Below are 21,603 nucleotides of genomic sequence, written 5' to 3'. Positions count from 1 at the left end.
CTGGATTTCTGCGGTACCCTTCCCACTTTCTGCAATATTATTTCAATTTCCTCAAACTGCCAAGCCCCTCTAACCTTCACTCAGGGCAAATCATCTCAACTCTTATTTTTCAAAAAACTTGGAAATACGAACTCTCTCCACTTTCTGCTACCAAATCTGTTTCTGTGCCATTTCTTTCCTCTCTGCCTATTATGAATCCCATCACTTTCAAACTTCCTAGGACCTTATGCTATCAATTTCCCCTTCATTCTGTGTCCTAAATAACTCTCTCTCCCTCTCCACTGAATCCTTCCTTTTAGCATTGATGTTTGATCTAAACTAAAATCCCCTATTTAAAACACACACACACACACACACACACACACACACACAATCCCACATCATCTTCAGCCCCTGCCTTATCATCTCCCATTGAAAGCCAAACTTCTCTTTAAGAAGGTACAAACTTCTTGCTTCCCGTTGTCTTTATTTCACCAGTCCCCTCATTTCAGTATGCTCTTTGCCCTCTCCACATCACTAAAATTATTTTGATAAGGTCACCAATGAATTTTATGCTAATAATATAAGTCTAATTAACACTTTTCATTTGTCGTCTTACTCAGAAGTATTTGACATGTTTACCACCTTCAAATCCTGTCTCCCTTGGCTTCCATCTTATCATTTACGTCCTCCTTCTCAGCCACCTTTCAAACTGTCTACTCTTTCTTTCCTGTGTCTTTAAATACTGGAGGCCCTTGAAACCCAGATCAAAGCCTCTTCACATTCTTCTTTCTCCCTCCGGGCAAACTCATCCATTCCCACAGTTTCATATGCTGTCATTATTATGATGAAAGTACTGTTCTTTTCTGACACTCTCTGAACTGCAAACTGTATTTCCCTTGCTGACTTGAGTGCCACAGAGGCCCTGAAACTCAATGTGTCCAAACCAAAGCTATGATCATCCTTTCAAAACCTGCTCTTCATCCCCATTACTCCCCTATCACAGTAAATGACACTGCCATCTACCCACTGAACATAGTGTTGGTCCTGTCTTCTTAATTCCATTTCCTACTTATTGCAAAAATGTCCATCTCTACCCATCTCCATTATCACAAGTTTAGTCCAAGACACCATTGTCTTCTTCCTGAAGTTTCTTGTTAGCCTTCCTGGAAACTCCTACCTTCCTCTAATCCTTCATCCACATTATGACTAATTTATTTTAAAATACAAATTCCCTTAAGTCATTGTCCCATATAAACTCATCAATAGTTTCTCATTACTTTTAAGATAAATGTCTTACCTTGACCTCCAAGGCCCTTTGGGATCCGGCCCCTGACTGCCTCTCTCACTTATCCTGCACCATCTTCCCCCTTGCTCACCTCATTCCAGTCATAGAAAAATCATCCTGCCTCAGAGCCTTCACACATGCTGCTACCTCCAGTGGAGCTCTCTTTCCCCACTTCCTTTCCTCTCTAAATCCTAATCAGGTATTAGCAGAAATCTTAAATGTTGTACAGCCTTTGGCAACTTATCTAGGCTTTTATTGCCTCAGTTTCCTCATCTGGAAAGTGGAATAGGTACGAAGATGAAGAGAGTTAATATAAGAAAAATAGTTAAAATGGTGTCTAGGATACAGTAAATGCTTAATAGATGTTAGCACATTATTTTTATTATTGTTACTCTCACTGCCATTATTATCTTCCTTTTCAAGAAAGCCTTCTTTGATTCCTCACACCACATCAAATCCTCCAAGTATATGCTCTTATAACATCCCAAAATCTTCATTCACTAGATTTAACTCAACTATGTTTAATTAACTATTTGTATAATCCCCTACAAAACTCCAAACTCCATGAGGGCAGGTACTTCGTTGTGTGTGTTGTAGTTTACAGGCAAGTCTAGTGTATGCCTGGTGTATATTAGGTCCATAAGATGTAATGCTAAAGTTAAAAATGAGTGAATGAATCACAATTTACTCTTCACTAATTTTTTTGTCTCAAATATCTTAGAGCACTCATATCCTATTGCCATAACCGACCTAACCCCCTTGGGTAGTGCCAGAAGATGTAATTTGTCTCTTTGGGTGCTTGAATCACAATCGGCTCTTCATTCATTTTTTTTTTTTGTCTCAAACATCTTAGAACACTCATATTCTATTGCCATAATTGACCTACCCGCTTTGGGTAGTGCCAGAGGATGTAATTAGTCTCCTTGGGTCCTTTAATGAATTGAATTGTGTTCTCCCAAAAGATATACTGAAATCCTCAACCCCTGGTGCCTATAAATGTGACCTTTATTTGGAATAGAATCTTTTCAGATGTAATCAAGGAATATAAGATCATTAGGGTAGGCTCTGATCTAAAATGATTTGTGTCTTTATACGAGGAAAATGTGTACATAAACACTCAGAGGAGAATGTCACCTGAAGACAGGGAGATGACCATGTGAAGACAGAGGCAGAGAGATTGGAGGAGGTATGTTGCCACAAGCCAAGTAGTGCTAGGATTACCAGAAGCTGAAATAGACAAGGAAGGATCCTTTCCTAGGGGCTTTGGAAGGAGCAGAGCCCTGACAACACCTTGACTTCTAACTTCTAGAACTGCAAAATAATAAATTTCTGTTACCTTAAGCCAGCATTTGTAGTACTTACGTACAACGGCCCTGAGAAGCTAATGCAAGTCTTTTCAGAAAAGAAGTAATTCAGAGGCAGATAAACTGAGAACCTGGGCAAGTGGACAGACTGCAGAATCATTTCTGGCACTCAGTGATCTTCTTGTCCCCTCATATTCAGGACTCACTTCACTAGCAGCCCAGGCATTCTGAAACATGAGCCAGGTGGAAGCCCCTCCAGGTCCTGCACCTGGTTCACCAAGCAAACTGGGCTTTCCAGACAGGGCAACAGCCTGGTATCTCCTTGGATGATGTCCAATTAATGGGTAATGTTAGATTGACTGACAACGGCCATTTGCAAGAGGAGACACTGGCTACTGTTTGCTCCTTGGATGAAAAAGAAGTGTGTCATTATAATGCATTCAACACTGCTGATTATAGAATAACTTATTCCATATTAAACAGCAATCTTTCTTTCTGACAGTCAGCAAGTCATGATAGGTCTGAAAATGCTTAAATGGCCAACTCAGAGAATGGTGTGTTTTCACCTGTGCTTTTTTAAAGCATACAGCAATAGTATACATTTAGTCAATTGGTGGAAAGAAAGTGTTTGTTCTGTCAGCTTTTGTATGCTCAGTGATTACAGAACTGCCAACATTATTATTCTTGCTGGTTCACATGGCTGCTTGACAACCTCTTATCCATTTGCATTTTTCAGTAATTTTTCCAATGGTGTAATTGGAAAGCTTTAAGATTACACAAAAGTGGAAGGCTAGAGAAATCTATGAATGCTGTCTATATTGTTTTGAATTACAGTGGCTGCAGTCTTATTACCACCACTGACAGGCCTGAATTCAGATATAATCAGAGTCATTTGTTAAATATGAATAACAAAACTGAAGTATATGTATTTTGATAAGTTTGGCACAATAGCATTATAAAAATAGATTTTATTATTTCTGCCAACACACACACACACACACACACACACACACACACACACAGCATTACAAATATTCTCATGCTACCTCTTGAAATGTTTTATAAAATTTTTATGATATTTCTGTTATTAAAGAAACAATGTTTAAAGATTCAAAGAGAATTCTTTCAGGTGAAACTTATAGAAACAAAATATCTAATGGTAATTTTTTAGTGAACTTCAGACTTCAAAAGCTCCACAAAAGGGTTCTAGCAAAAACACATTTCCATCCTAAGTAAACGATTATAAGAGCCATTTTCATTGTTATTTCTCATGAGTCAAAATATATTGATATTCTCTTAAAAAGAGCAGGGTTCTGAAAAATAGAACACTTCTTCTTTATGAAAAGTAATAAAGCTTTTAGACAATGAAGTCAGTTCCACCTAATTTACATACAATTTGCTCTTGCTTGAAATTCCGTTATCAAGTCCACAAAAGTGCTTAGACATTTGGAGTGGAGAACTGCTTTTACGAAAGTGTGAGTGACTCCAGGAGGTTTTATCAGTTTATCCATTTACCCATTTCTGTCGATGTTGACTGTTCTCTCACACTTAACTCTCTACTGCAAAATTTCCAGCAGGGTGGTTCCAAACTATGGGTCTTTGACTAGTGTGAGGCCATTGATTTATTTAAAATATCTAAAAATTTATATGCAGCCAGGCGTTATCTATAGTCAGAATAATTTTTTGTATAAATAATTTTTCAAGTACAGATTGAACCTGTGTGATTAAAATAAAATTACTTTCAAAAACTTATATTATTCATCATAGTTTTTAAATTTATTTTCTCTATCATCAGATTTAAAAAGTAGTTACTTTTATGTAACTGCACTAGAATATCTCAAATCTACATATAATCAGTAATAGCTACCAATTATCAAATGTTTATTATGTTTCAGGAGTTGTGTTAGACACTTAATCTTTATCTCATTTAATTTTTACAGTAACCTTAGGTAATATTAATAAATCACAGATTATTGGATACAGCCAGAGAGTTTATTCTCCCAAAATCATACTACACAAAATGTGGGTGAGAATTCTGAAGTAGGACAAACTGAACTCTTTTTTGTAAAGTAGGAACAGTACTATTTGTCTAAAATAGGATCAGTGTAACATTTCCTGTACTGCAAAATATGATTTAGCCATTGGTAAGCTGGAGCCACTCATGAGAGACCATGCCAACTATTAAATGTCCAGAAATTTTGCAAATCGATGGTTCAAATCTGGTAAATTGAACTTGGCTATGAAATATTTGCACCATGGAAATCAGAAAGCACTACAAATAAGAGTTTTTTACCCCCTAGCCTCACCAGCCAGTAGAGCTTATTTACCAGCACACTACTGGATATAGCAAAAGATTCCAAGAATTATATCATTTTCACTTTGGCTCAAATGAGTCAGAATGATTTGTCTCCTCAAGAGTGTGTTAAGAGGGGAGGTAGACACATTTGAAAAGTAAAGAAAGTTTGCCCGGGGCACCAATTCCAATATCTCACCTCTGTTTTCTGGTTTGCAGAGGGTTTTGAAAGCACAGATCTGCCTTTTCATAACATCTATAATTATTCAACCTCCAAAGCCAATAGGATAAGACCACAGCTTTATTCCTTCCTAAGACGTCTAATCTCCAAGTAACCTCAAACCATAAAACTTACCCTCATACATTATACATTATGTTTTCAAAACTTTTACTACCCTATATTTTTCTCCACAGTCAAAAAGGGCTTTTGTCTCTATCATAAAATACTGGATAATGGTCACAGTCTAGAGTAAATATTACAGGTTGTTCATTTTCTTTGCCACATATTTGGTTTCATGGCTACTTTCTGCTCAGTTCATGAGAGGCAGAAAGGTCAAAAATCACCTGCTGACTGGGGTCAATGACCTTGCAACATCAGCATTTTTAACATCGTCCTCAAAGGTCCTCATTTAGTCAACCCATGCCTTTTTTATAGATATGCTTATTGTTAAAAGGACATTACTACAGTACAGCTTCATGCTACTATAAATGTCTGAAAACTGTTTTGGTTTTTAAATGAGACATACCATGTGCTCACTCATCCAGATGAAGGAAAGTGCTTATCACAGCTCAGTGGGCTGGATGAGTTTAGCAAGATACATCCTGTTCATCAATATTCCCCAAATCTATTCTCTCTGGTAGTTTTCAGTAGACCAGCTATTTTTTCATAATTAATGAGAAGAAGTTTGAGAACAAATAAAAACTTCAGAAAGTTGCCTACTCATCAATGAGCAATATTCTTCAGCAGTTTTGTTGTCAAAGAATAATCCACTTATGAGAGCAAAGCAGACATTGTGGAAGTTGAAATGTTTATGTAATGAGAGTACAAGACAAATAACTATTGCAAAAATCCCTTTAATAAGAATTAGAAAGTGATCAATATATTACTAAAACATGCTTTAATAAATAAGACTGATCCTAAACCAATACAGATTATTTCTATTTAGCTGTAAATTTATAACATTATTAATTTTTTATTTTTATTTTTATGGGCATATAGATATATATTTTTTGGGGATATGTGAGATATTTTGATACAGACATACAATGCATACTAATTGCATCAGGGCAAATAGAGCATCCTAATCTAATTTTACCAAACTCCCAATTTGATCTGCGAGGGAGTTAACTAAGTAATGGGTTATACCTCCTGCCATAACACCTAGAAAACTGACCAAAGTATATAAAATAAAAATTTTCAGAGGCTAAACCACAAATATCACAGGACTGCGATAAAGTCCTATTAGAGAAGGAAAGCAAATGATAGGACCCCACAATTGAACCGGATTGCTTCCTGAGCACACTTTTGGATCTAAGGAATATAAAGAAGAAATTAGAGGGTAGAAATATAAAGAATACAAGGCAGCAATTAGGAGACAGAGATAAGAGGTGAGAAAGATGGAGGTACCTGAAATTTGAAGGGCAAAGAAAGAGACACACAGAGAAAGAGCTCCAGAAATCAACTAAGGGTCCCCTTAAATCTTTGATTGAATGTAGGATGATACTACATGAAACTAGGCAAAGAACAACTGCTGGAGAGAGAACAACCACCTTCAGCCTATAACCACAATAACTACCAGAACTGGCATAAGACAGAGAGGCATTTGATTTGTGATTAACCAGAGTGGAGAGTCCTTGTTGAACACCCAGGGCATTCAGAAGACATTCCAGAAAGATCAAGGCTGAGGAATAAGGTTCATTCCACAAAATCTACTTCATACTTGCCATAATAAAGCTTGAAAAAGCCTCAGTAAGATCAGGCTGATACTCAAATATGTAAAGCACCTGACATAACAGAACTCAACACACTTCAAGGAAGAAAACAAAATCCAGATCTTCACAAACATAGCATTTCAAATATCTAGAATCTAAGAAAAACTTCCTAGACATGCAAATAAACAGAACAGCATAACCCCTAATCATGAGAAAACTCAGTAAATAAAAATAGAACTAGAAATTGTAGGGACAATTCAATTAAAGACTCTGAGAAACAGCTTCATAAGTATGTTCATGTTCAAGGTTTAAACAAAGTAAAACATGACTCTAATGAAGAAATAGAGACTGTATGTTAAATGGAAACCATACAAAGGAACCAGATGAACTTCTATAGCTAAAAATAGAATTAAATGAAAAATTTGCTGTACCAGCTTAATAGAAGATTAGATACTAATTTTAAAGTTTAAAATTTAATGGTGAATTTTAAAACCAGGCAATCAAATTAATAAAGAAAAAAAGAAAAATGTCTCTAGAAAATTGGTAGAGCCTCAGTGATCTCTGAGATGATATAAGTCTAACAAGTACAAAATTAGAGTCTCAGAAAATGGTGGCACACAAAAATGTTTGAAGAGCCAATAGCCTAGAATTTCAAAATACTATATGAAATATAAACACATAGATTTAAGAAGCTTACAAACCAAAAGCAGAATAAACACAATGAAAATCACACCAAGACACATCATAATCAAATTACTGACACTGAATAATAAAGAAAACATCCTTAAAGAAGCTGAGGGGGAAACAGACTCAAACACCTAGCAGGAAAAAATAATAATAAAATACTCTTTAACTTTTCATCAGAAACAAAGCCAGAAAGCAACAGTAACAATAAAATGATATTGTTAAGTTTGTTGGGGGATGGGTGGGATGTAGTGTCAACTTAGGATTCTAGATCCAGAGAAAAATGTCATTAAAAAAAGGAAAGTAAAATGAACATTTTCAGACTAATAAAGCTGAGATCATTTATTACCAGTAACCTCCACTACAAATAATGTTAGAGGACATCCTTCAGAGCGAAAGAGAATAATACCAAATGTAAACACAGATCTTCACATGGGAATGAAGAATATTAAAGATAGTAAGTATATGGGTAAGTATAATTTATTTTTCCTTGTTTTAAAAACTTGAGACCGGGCATGGTGGCTCACGCCTGTAATCCCAGCACTTTGGGAGGCTAAGGCGGGCAGATCATGAGGTCGAGAGATTGAGACCATCCTGGCCAACATGGTGAAACCTCGTCTCTACTAAAAATACAAAAATTAGCCGGGTGTGGTGGTGCACACCTGTAGTCCCAGCTGTTCTGGAGGCTGAGGAAGGACAACTGCTTGAACCCGGGAGGCGAAGGCTGCAGCGAGTCAAGATGGTGCCACTGCACTCCAGCCTGTCGACAGAGCGAGACTCTGTCAAAAAAAAAAAAAAAAAAAAAAAAAAAAAAAAACCTCTAAAGGCTAATTGACTTTTTTAAACACAACTAATAATGAAGTATCATGGGGTGCATAATATATGGAAGTAAAATGTGACAAGAACAAAGCATAGGAGAAAATAAATGGAAGTATAATGCTAAGAAGTTTTAAAATTATACGTGAAGGTATATAATATTTCTTGAAAGTAGACTGTAATAAGCTATCGATGATTAATGTAAATTCTAGTGTAACCATTTAAAAATACATGAAGAATTATAACTAAAATCCAATAGAGAGATTAAATTGAAATATTAGAAAAATAAATCCAAAGACTTTAAAAAAGAAAAAAGAAAACAAAGATTATACCAGACAAGAATAAAACTAATAGTAAGATGGTAGACTTAAACTCAAATATATTAATAATTACATTGCATAGAAATTGACTAACTACACAAATTAAAATGCAGAGATTATCAGACTAGACTAAAAACAACAAGATTCAATTTAACTTGAAATAGGAAAACACAGGTAGGCTAAAAGTAAAGGGTTATATTATGTAAACAGTAATCATAGAAAAGCTAGAATGACTTTATTAACATCAGAGAAAATAAACTTTAGAATAAGAATTTTATTAAAAATAAAATAAAAGGGATATTTTATGTGATAAAAGAGCCAATCCATCAAAAATGATGTAGCAGTTCTAATTGTGATTCCAAACAATTTTAGAGCTTCAAATGAAGCAAATACTAACAAAACTCAATGGAAAAATGGATGAATCTACATTATAACTGAAGACTTCAAAGTCCTTCTGTCAGTCATTGATAAGTAGAAAGAAAATTAGTAAAAATGTAAAAGACTTGAGCATTCTTATCAACTGACTTAACCAAATTGATATTTATGGATCACTATTCACAACAACAATATTTACTAGGGTGCATAAAATATTCTCCAAAATAAGTCATATTTCTAGACCATTAAAAATCAATTTAAATGATTAAAACTATTCAAAATATGATCTCAGATCACAATGATATCTAATTATAAATCAGTAACAATAAACCTGAAAAATTAAAATAGTGGGAAATTAAGGAAGAATCCTTTTACAACCCATGTGTCAAAGAAGAAATCATAAGGATAATTAAAAAACATTTCAGATTAAACAATATCAAAAACACAGTATATCAGAATCTGCAGAATCAACTAAGCAGAATTACCTTTAAGGTTTTAAAGCTTATATTAGAAAAGAAGCAAGGTTTAAATTAATAATCTAAGCATACACTATAAGAAGTTAAGTAGAGCAAAGTAAACCCAAAGTTGAAGAAAGAAAATAATAGAAATAAAAGCAGAAATCGATTAAATACAAAACAGAAATAAAAAGAAAAATGAATGGAATCAAATATTGATTACTTAAAAAGATTAATATAATTGAAAAATCTCTAGCTACTCTGATTGAAAAGAAATAAAACACAGATTACCAGTATCAAAAATGAAAGAGGCAACATAATTAGAGATCTTACAGAATTGAAAAATGTTAAATATAATATATTGAAACAATAGTATGCAAATACATTCAACAACTTAGATGAAATGGACATATTACTTAAAAGCACACAAGAATAAATTAAAAATCTGAATAGCCCCATATGTATTTACAAAATTGATTTTATAATTTGATATCTTCTGACAAAGATAACTTCACCCAAATAGCTTCACTGGTGAATTCTATTAAAAGTTTAAGGAATAAATGATATCTATCTTATGAAAACTCTCATAGAAGAGAAAAGAAGTGAACATTTTCCAACTTATTTTACAAGTCCAGCATAACCATGATACTAAAATCAAAGATATTAGAGAGAAAAAATACAACAGACCAATATTTTTTAGCATAGATACAAAAATCCCTAACAAAATAATAAATTTACCTGTAGCAAAGTATAACAAACACATAATGATAAAGGAATCTTGGGAATAAGATGTTGATTTAATATTAAAAAACCAATCCATGTAATTTACCACATTAATAGAATAAGGACAAAAAGCTTACATAATAATCTCTCAAAAAATGCAGAAAAAGCTTTTTTTTTTTTTTAGATGGAGTTTCACTCTTATTGCCTAGGCTGGAGTGCAGTGGTATGATCTCGGCTCATGGCAACCTCTACCTCCCCGGTTCAAACGATTCTCCTTCCTCAGCCTCCCGAGTAGCTGAGATTACAGGTGTGCACCACCATGCCCAGATAATTTTTTGTATTTTTAGTAGAGACGGAGTTTCACCATGTTGGCCAGACTGATCTGGAACTCCTGACCTCAGGTGATCCACCCACCTCGGTCTCCCAAAGTGCTGGGATTACAAGGAAAAAGCATTTTACAAATTAAAATCCATTCATTATAATAACTGTCAGTAAACTAAGAGTAAATAGCAACTTCTTCAATAAAGGGTATCTATTGAAACTCTACAGCAAACATCACATTTAATGGTAAAATATCTAACACTACCCTCATAAGATGAAAAGCTATTACTGCTCTTATTACTGTCATTCAGCATGTAATGAAGGGTCTAGTTAATGCAGAATGGCAGGAAATAAGTGGGACAATAGGCATATACATCAGAAAGGAAAAAATAAAACTCTTAATATCTTTATTTGCAGGTGACAAGATTGTGTTGTACATAATTCTAAGAAATTTATAAGAAATATACTAGAACGAGTTAGTGGATTTAGCAGTCATATGATAGAAGGTCATAAATCTTATGTACTACATTTATACATATAATTAGCCACGAGAAATTGAAAAGTGTGATGTAAAATTATACCATTTACAATAGCATCAAAAAACATAAAAACTTTGAAATAAATTTAACTATATATGTACAAGATCTCCACATTGAAAACTAAAAAACAATTCTGAGAAAAATTTACTAGCTAAACAAATAGAGAACTATACCATATTAATTAATTTGAAGACTCAATATTTTAAGAGGCCAATTCTCTCCAGATTGATCTTTAGATTCAATAAAATCTTAATGAAAATTTTAGGAGAATCTCTTGTAGAAACCAACAAACTGATTCTAACTATCTATGGAAATGCAAAAGACCTAACATAGAAATAAAAAAATAACAGATTAGAGAATATCACATCTAATTTCCTGACAAAGCTACAGTAATTAAAATAGCATAATATTGCCATAAAGTTAGACAAATATACGAATGGAACAGAATGGAAAGTCCAAAATTGACACAATCTTGTCAAATCTATTGTTTTTTACAAAGGAGTCAACATGATTCAATGGATAAAGTCTTTTCATCCAGTACTACTGAAACAACTAGATACTCATATGAGAAAAAAAACACTTGGACCCTATCTCAATCCGCACATAAAAAGTAATTTAATGTAGATTATAGACTTAAACATGAAAGCTAAAGCTACAAAATTATGAAAATGGAAGTAGGAAAATATAGTGATCTTGTGGTAGGCAAAGATTTGTCACAAAGGATCCAGAAAGCAATAATCTCACACACAAAAATATACAAATCAAACTTCAAAATTTAAAATTTTGGTTTGCCAAAAGACATCATATCGAATGAGCACCTGTTTCCAGAATATACGAAGAACAATTATCCCTCAATAATAATCCTATAAATAATGGGCTAAATAATTTAACAGCATGTACAAAATAAAATATACAAATGCACAATAAGCTCATGAAAACATGTCCAACATCATTAATTATCAGCAAATGCAAATTAAAGCCACAAAGGGATATTTCAAAATATTTAATAAAAAGGATATCCAAAATATCCAATAAAAAGACTGAGAAAATGAAATGTGGGCAAGGATGCAGAGCTACTGGAATTCTTATATGTTGGTGGTAAAAGTATAAACTATACAATGAAGCTGGAAATGTTCCCAGCAGTTTCTCATAAAATTTATCATACTGCTATGTTTTGGATATGGCTTGCCCCCACCAAAACTCAGGTTGAAATTTGATCTCCAATGTGGTGGTGTTGGGAAGTAAGACTTAGTGGAAGGTATTTGGGTCATGGGAGGCAAATTTCTTCTCATGAATGTCTTGGTGCTCTCTAGTGTTCTCTCTCTGGTAAGAGTGGATTCGATCCTTCAGGAATGGATTCCTTCCTATGAGAGTTAATTGTTAGAAAGCAAGGATGCCCCTCAGGTTTTGCCCCACTGCATGTGTCTGCTTCCCCTTTGACCTTCTGTCATGTTGTGACACAGCATAAAAGCCCTTGCCAGAAGCCAAGCAGATGCCAGTACCATGCCCCTTGAACTTACTAGCCATAGGACCATGAGCTAAATAAGCCTCTTTTCTTTATAAATGACCTAGTCTCAGGTATTCTGCTATAGCAACACAAAATAGACTAAGACATATCCCTACTCAATAGCATAGCTGACTCTTGTACACATTCACCCTAAGGAAATAAAAACGCATGCACATGAAAACTCTTATATTAGAATGCTCATAGCAGATTTATTGTTAACAGCCAAAAGCTGGAAATAACCAGAATGTCCATCAATAAAAGGACGGAGAAGCAAAATGCTTTTCATAAATTTATATTCATAAAATGGAATGTTATTTAGTAATAAAAACGTATAAACTACTGACATATATAAAATATGGATAAAACTCAAAAACATGAAAGTGATCAAAAGAAGCCAGACACAAAATGATACATACTAAATGATTATTTTTATACAAAGTTCTAGAGGAGACGAAACTTGTCTCTAATGACAAAATTCAAAATAGTATTGCATGATGAATGGGGCCTGGACTGGCTGGAAAGAGGCATAAAGGGACCTTTAGGGGTGATGAAAATGCTCTATATTATAATAGGGTATGTGTATGTACTTGACATCATTCACTGTACACTTAAGATTTATGCATCCTGGCCAGGCACGGTGGTTCATGCCTGTAATTCCAGCACTTTGGGAGGCTGAGGCCGGTGGATCACAAGGTCAGATCGAGACCATTCTGGTTAACATGGTAAAAACCCATCTCTACAAAGAATACAAAAAATTAGCCTGGCATAGTGGCATGCACCTGGAGTCCCAGCTACTCGGGAGGCTGAGGCAGGAGAGTCGCTTGAACCCAGGAGGCAGAGGTTTCAATAAGCCGAGATTGCACCACTGCACTACAGCCTGGGCAACAGAGCAAGACTCCATCTCAAAAGAAAAAAAAAAAATTTATGCATCCCTATGTATGTAAATTATACTTCAATAATCTAATCCCACTAAAGTGTTTGAACACCTCTATGTACAAAGATCACATGGAAAATAGATGGGCAAATAATATGAAGGGCATACTTATTTTTAACTTCAGGTATGGTCATATGAGGATTAAACATTTAAACAACTCACAATTCTGTAGCTCAAATGAATGCTGTACAGATTAAAGACAGAGTACTTTTAGAAATTATTCTAAGAAATTTATTCATTCAACTTGGAAGATGTGAGTCATCTTTCATTTCAAAAAATGTTCATTGAGCACCTATAATAGTCACTGTACTAGGATGATAGACAATGTGCATTGAGCATCTAAAACGTGCAGATGCTGTGCTAATTTCTCTATAACATCATATTACTGCAGCACAGTAGTTAAAAGCCAAGCAGATCTGGGTTTCGGTTCAGACTTTGTCACTCGCTATTTATATATAAACTCAGGGAAATGATTAAACTTCCATAAGTTCAAAATTCTCACTTGTAAAATGAGAATCATAGTAACCGTACCTATTTTGTTGTATATTTGCAGAGGTTTAATAAAATAGGCAAAATAAAGACACGGTCCAAATCCTAAAAAATCAAGTAGGATGCTGACAACAAATAACTTTATTATAGTGTGTTTAGAACACCACTGGTGCTACACAGAGAAGAGGAAGAGGAGGTAAGATAAATTTCTTAGAAAGATGCCTCAATGGAATATTGAAGAATAACAGAAGAATTTAAAAATACATGAACCACAGGCAAAGCAAACTTCATAAACATAATCTTAAAGCAAAATATTAAAAGTTCTAATTGTTGGAATGCAAAACACAAGGCAGATAAGGCAGGAGAGATTCAGAGGGCCCAAGTCTGATAGAAGGTTTTATATTACAAGAAGTTTGATCTTTATTCTGTAGGCTCTTAGGAGCCATTGAAGGGTTTGACATTTGAAAAACACAGGTGGCTATATGAAAGTTGTATTTGAAAATGGTAAGGTCGGTATCTGAGAGGGAAGTTAGGAGGCTGTTAGAAAATTTCAGGCAAGACATAAGGCTAGGGCAACTGTAGAGGCATGGAGATGGTAAAGCTCTGAGAAATTCAGAGGAAGCAAAATGGGCAAAGCAAGCTAAGTCATTGGCTGTGAGGGGTGAGGGAGATAACATGCAGTTTTGTTTCCTAAGTGACAATAGTCTCATAAGGATTGTAGCAGAAGGAACAGGTTTGATTTTGAGCATGTTAGACTTGAGATATCTCTATGAATCCCAAGGGAATATGCATAGCCCTGGTGAATGTGCATGTAAAGCTCAGAAGAAAGTTGAAGAGTCATATGAATTGGGGAGCCATAGAGTATAAAGAAGTAGATCTATTAAAATGACTGAGATCATCTAAAAAGACAAACGAGTACACACCGGGATGAACCAAAGACATAACCCTGGGGTCACTAATTAAAGCAACTGGTAAATGAGGAACTTAGAAGGAAGGCAGAAAGAAATAGAAAAAAAAAAGTAAGGAAGCAAACAAAGAAAGAGTAACATCCCAGAAAAAAAGAGACTAGAAAATTGGTCTTTGAGTAGTGAAACGTGAGACGGGTATACTAGGTAGAGCAAAAGCCTGAAAGTTTCATGCTGTGTTCAGGAAAATATCCACATATTAAAAATGTAGTTTAAAGTGAATTAAGAGATTGGGACCAGTTAATGGGGTCTTTAAGTCAGTACTAATAAGTTCAAGTTTTACTCTTAAGCACTGGGAAAGTATTATAAGTCATTTGGGAGAAAAGTCACATATTCAATTGTTTATTTCAGAAGTCAAACTCTAATCCTTGTGTAAAAGAAGGAGTGGAGACAGAAGAGATGCTAGAAGAGCATTTGGGTGGCAGATGCAAAATATGGGAGTTGAAGGTGAGCGCCTGAATTAAAAGGATGGGAAGTCAAACTAGCAAGTTCTTTCCCCTGGGAGGGTAGGAAGAGCCATATGAATTGAGGAGCCATTGATGGGTGTGACTACCTTAAAGGAATATGGTTTAGGGAAGTGAGAACTGAGACCATCTATGTTCACATGACTTACAGTCTGTAGACCACCTATGTCAATGTGACTTAGTTCTTTGTTTAGAAAAAACTTTTCCAGGGCAAAATAAGACTGTACAGCAAAAAATAATTCCCGATTGTTTCAGATAAATGTATCAAAAAATTTCTTCACCTGAGCAAACAGCCCACTTACCAAACAAAAGTTTACTTATCAAGACTTTCTGTAGGAGATTTTGTACAGTCTCAATTAGCTCAGATCTTGAAGGAACCACCTTTAATGACTTGATCCTAGTTTCCAATATTATGTAGATAGTCTGCTTCTGCCTTCCAATTCTGAGACACTGATAAGACTCTTAAACTGGTGTTCTTCTTTATTGTGACAAGTTCTAGTTAAATTTTGCTTCACAGATTCCTTGGTGATCATTGAGAAAGTTTATTAGAGAGAATATAATGAATGCATTGTGGGACATATTTGACTTGAAAGATCTGGAAGACATTGGCAGGCAGTTAAAAATTTTGATCTAGGGCTAAAAAGTAGATGGATGTAAAGATGTACATGTGATAGAGCTTTCAAAAAATCACTATTGTTGGGGCTCAGAGAATGATACCCCAGAATATGGTGCTTTGGCACACTGAGAGCTTTTGAATTAAAGGAAACCTGAAGGCCTCAGAGCTGCCTCAGAACCAAAACCTTTCTAACCTCTTGTTTTTCACCACACTCCCAACCCCACTCCATCCCCACCCCACTCCACTCCCCTCACAGCCCCACATCCAGTTCCACCACCACGCATCCAAGTGCAGAGAAGAGCTCTCTCTGAAAGTTCCCTAATCTGACAAGGAAACTTCTTCCAAAATAAAATTCAATTGTCTTAAAACCTCCGCTCTAGGAATCTCATCAAATAACCAGGAAAAGACTAGCCAACAGAGAGAAGACTAAAAATCATTGCTATACCCAGGCAGACTTTTTATCTATTCTGAGGGCAGCAACAAAAATTACCTGGAAGACTTTATCTGGCATAATAAGACAGCCTTTGTTCACGGTGAAGTTCCACTCCTCACTTTTTTACAATTTGTCACCTCACCCAGAGCTCAGAGGAACCTTATCCCAGGTCACTGTCTGTTTTCCTGTCCCGTTTAGATTCCAAAGAGAATAATTTACAAATTATTGTCTGCTCTTTGGGGCCCATTCAATTCTCAAAAAAAAGTCATTTACTACCCCTCAAAATTGCCTACATTTCCCCATTTCCCCTTCCCCTATGAAGAAGAATATTTAAAATTGTGACCCTCATTGGCTTGATAATCATTCTTCTGTGATTTTTCCCCCATGCACCTTAAGAAATTTGTATGCCTTTTCTCCCATTATAGTCAGTTCATTTCAGTGAAACTTCAAAGGGCAGAGGGAAGTTTTCCTTTCGTTCCTACATGATCATATCACTCAGATGGGCAAAACATGGATTCAGGCCAAAATGTTATAAACTAATAATGATTATATTCTTCTTTAATCTTCTCATCAAACTTCACAATCACCATTTCCCACTGTACATCCTCCACTTTATGAAGGTTTGTCATGCCAAGCTCATCCTTGACTCCATGATTTAGCTGATGCTGCTTTTCCTACCTTGAATAATTTTTTCCTCTTTTCCACAGTTTAAATTCCTCAGGGCTAGCAGCCCCCTTCTAGCTTTTTTTTTTTTTTTTTTTTTTTTTTTTTTTTTTTTTTTTTTTTTTTTTTTTTTGAGACGGAGTCTTGCTCTGTCACCCAGCCTGGAGTGCAGTGGCCGGATCTCAGCTCACTGCAAGCTCCGCCTCCCAGGTTTATGCCATTCTCCTGCCTCAGCCTCCCGAGTAGCTGGGAGTACAGGCGCCCGCCACCTCGCCCGGCTAGTTTTTTGTATTTTTTTAGTAGAGACGGGGTTTCACCGTGTTAGCCAGGATGGTCTCGATCTCCTGACCTCGTGATCCGCCCGTCTTGGCCTCCCAAAGTGCTGGGATTACAGGCTTGAGCCACTGCGCCCAGCCCTGTCTAGCTCTTGAAATTTTTTCAGAGGCTTCATTAATTTTCAGTGTTTGCCCCTCTCTCTTCTCTGTTGCATTAACAGAGCTCTAATCCATCACACGTTTGTTTTGTATCCATGAGAATATTAAAATTGCCTTAAACAGAGTGATCAATACTTACTTTTTGTTATTGCTCCCAGTCCCTAGTTTATTTCAGAACTTGTAAGCCTTCAATGTATATATTTAAATGTATTAATTTGAACTCAGGAAGGTTAAGAGGAAATTCACATGTCTTTCTTTGCAAAAGAAGATATGTTTAGCAATTACCTGGTTAATAATTATTAGTTTGAGAGATTAGGAGAGAATGAAAAGGATATCTGAAAACATATTTAAGCTAAAGATCTAAAAGATACAAATTTTTATTTTATTTATTTATTTATTTATTTATTTATTTATTTATTTATTTATTTTTTGAGACGGAGTCTCGCTCTGTCACCCAGGCTGGAGTGCAGTGGCCGGATCTGAAATTGTTATAGTAGGTAGCTAGTCAGACATAATAGGGCAGGAGAATGCCCTCCCAACCTCCAACCAGGAATGTCAGGCAACCATCAAGTGATGGTCAGGTGGTTAACTGTCTCTCCAAAATGATAATTGATTGCAGCCAGTACCAGGGAAAGGCAGTCTTGCTACAGATAGGAAAAAGCTGAAACTGGTAATCAGTAGCTTCCAATAAGATCTGAGGAGTTGGGAGAGTAGGCTTAAGCATGCGCAGTAAGAGACAAAAAAAAAAAAAAAATGGCAGAGTTTAACTGGTATATGACCTCCTAGGGACATTTGGCTGGTGAGGGAAGAAGGCCTCAAGTAAGCATGCATCCAATTCCAGTAAACACACTGCACACACTCCCTCCCAAGTGCTAGCAGCCACTGCAGATGTGAACGGCCACCCACAAGGAAAGAATCAGGAGTGAAGGGACATAAGACCCCAGAAGTTCACCAACATATAAAGCCCCAAATCAAAAGATCAAAAGGCGCACTTGTCCTTCAAGTCACCTGCTTGGCCCTCTCCCAAGTGTAATTTCCTCCCTTTCTTTCCTGCTCTAAAACTTTTAAATAAATATTCAATTCTGCTCTAAAACTTGCCTCAGTTCCTCCTTCTGCTTTATGCCACTCCATTGACTTCTTTCTTCTGAGGAGGCAAGAATCGAGGTTGCTGCAGACCCATATGGTTTTGCCACTGATAACAAAATGTGGATTTTAAGTATTTTGCATCAAACATATATCTATGTATATAGAAGCATATATATACTTATGTGTAAGTCTGGGAGGATATGTACCCAAATGTTAACAGTGGTTATCTTATGTGTAATGAAGGTAGGAGAAAGGATTGCAGGCAACTTTTTCTTCCTTATTTTCATCTTATTTATTTAATTCATTCTAGAGCACACTGCTATTTGTTGGGTAATAAAACGTAGTTGAACAAAATTAAAAGTATCAGTGTTCATTGTAGAAGTCTTTACAAGGTGTGTTAGAAAGATGTGAGCACAATTATTCATCCTCAAAATAAAATAGTGAAAGAGAATGAAAGTGACAATGTAAGGGTAAAGGAAAACTTCCCTTCTGTCCTCTGCAGGTTTGCTGAAATGAACTGACAATAAACAAATTAGCAGAAGAAAAGGCATAAACACTTATTAATGTACATAGGGAAAAATGACAGAAGAGTGATTACCCAACAAACAAATGAGGCTCAGAATCTTTTATACCCTTCTCTTTTAGTCAGGGTTCTCTAGAGGGACAGAACTAATAGATGCATATATGAAGATGGGTTTATTAAGGAGTATTGACTCACATGATCACAAGGTGAAGTCCCACACTAGTCCTTCTGCAAGCTGAGGAGAAAGGAAGTCAGTCCGAGTCCCAAAATCTCAAAAGTAGGGAAGCCAACAGTGCAGCCTTCAGCCTATGGCCGAAGGCCCAAGAGCCCCTTGGCAAATCACTGGTACAAGTCTAAGAGTCCAAAAGCCAAAGAACTTAGAGTCTGATATTTGAGGGCAGCAAGCATCCAGCACAGGTGAAAGATGAAGGCAGAAAGACTCAGCAAGTCAAGTCCTTCTACGTTCTGCCTGCTTTATTCTAGCTGTGCTGGCAACTGATTGGATGGTGCCCACCCAGACTGAGGGTGGGTCTGCCTCTCCCAGCCCACTATTGCAAATGTTAATCTCCTTTGGCAACACCCTCACAGACACACCCAGGAACAATACTTTGCATCCTTCGATCCAATCAAGTTGACACTCAGAAGAGAGGGAAATCAGAAAACTTAGAGAATTGTGAGGGGTAAAAATAATTTTTAGTAGAATTGAACGGGCCCAAAAAGCAGGCAATAGTTTGTAATATTCTCTTTGGACACTAAATGGGACAGATAATCAGACAATGGTTTGGGACAAAGTTTCTCTGAGCTCTGGAAGAGAGTATGACAAACTGCAGAAACGCAAAGGGTGGAACTTCACTGTGAACAAGGTTGTCTTATTTATTTATTTTTGAGACAGAGCCTTGCTCTTGTTGCCAAGGCTGGAGTGCAATGGTGTAATCTCGGCTCACTGCAACCTCCGCCTCCTGGGTTCAGGCGATCCTCCTAAGTCTCTCGAGTAGCTGGGATTACAGGTGCCCACCACCACACTTGCCTAATTTTTTATATCTTTAGTAGAGACGGGTTTCACTATGTTGGCCAGGCTGGTCTCAATTCCTGATCTCCCAAAGTGCTGGGATTACAGGCGTGAGCCACCACACCTGGCCAAGGTTGTTTTATTATGCAGATAAAGTCTCCCAGGTAATTTTTGGTGCTGCCCTCAGAAGACTAGATGAACGGTCTGTCTGGGTGTGGTGATGACTTTAAGTCTTTTCTCTTTTCCAGCAGTTAATCTTTCCCAATCATTTCATGAAGTTCATAAGGAGGGAGTTTTAAGATAATTGAATTTCTTTTGGAAGAAGTTTCCTCAGCCAGATAAAAGAACTTCCCAGAGAAAGCTCCTCCCTGTGCTTGGCAGGTGGTGAGAAACAAGAGAAAGTTAGAAAATTCTTGGTAGCTTTCTACCAAGGTAGCTTCTAAGGCCTTCAAAATTATTTTAATTCAAACTCTTTCAGCATGTCAAAACACCACAACTTGGGGTATCATTCTCTGAGCTCCAACACAACTTTCCTTCTATGCCATCTTTCTTTGTCCCATCATCTAGATTTTTCTGTAGGTGAAATGATAATGGGTGAGGCAAAACAATCAAGTCAGCTAAGAGCAGACAAAATATGAGTTTGGCAGAGATGGCTAGGAAGTATCACCAAAGAATCTAAACATTTTGAATCCTAAAAAGCTTTTTTTCATAAGCTATTCTCAGCCTATAAATTGTTGTCTTTCTGCCAGTAACTAGAGTCATAGAAAACTCTTCTCACCTCCTATCCTGAAACTCTGATCATATAAAAGCAGAGACTATGTAGACTTTAGACGGTACCTATCATAGGAAATGAGCAATTGCTTCAGGTATTTTGTGGAGAAAATTGAAGGAAATGATTAAGGTCTGCACACACAAAGAAAAGAACAAAGAGAGTTAGCACTATGGAAACATTTTGCAAAAATTCTACACAGTTTGAACTGAGAGCAATTGCACACAGAAACACTGAAAATATTTCTCAATTGGTGTTAAATCTATATAAATGCCAAGTCACTGTTCCAATGAAAAAAATCATAGCACAGGGACACGATGCAACAAACTAAAAGGTTCAAAATGGAAGCCAGGAAAGTGAGCTGGTAACATTTTTCAGCAATCCTTAAAGATACTGGAAGTTAAAAATAGAACATCCTGTATAGACATCCTAATTTGAGCTACTTATGATCTATGTTTAATTTAACTGATGAATTATCTGATGTAATTAATTTCCATGGTATGAGTTTAGTTGTTTCCCATTATTCCTTTTGTTATCTTGTAAAACAAGAACTTCTTATACAGTTCCACACATATTTTTGGACTTCATAGACTCTAGCACTCACAATAAAAATCCTATTGCATTACCCTCTACAGGTGCTACATGACATAGACATGAACTTACTGTTTTGATCAATACTGGG

This window comes from Rhinopithecus roxellana, chromosome 1 (genome assembly GCF_007565055.1).
Source record: "Rhinopithecus roxellana isolate Shanxi Qingling chromosome 1, ASM756505v1, whole genome shotgun sequence".
NCBI lineage: Eukaryota > Metazoa > Chordata > Mammalia > Primates > Cercopithecidae > Rhinopithecus > Rhinopithecus roxellana.
The sequence above is the reverse complement of the archived record's forward strand: the minus strand, read 5'-3'. Positions refer to the sequence as shown.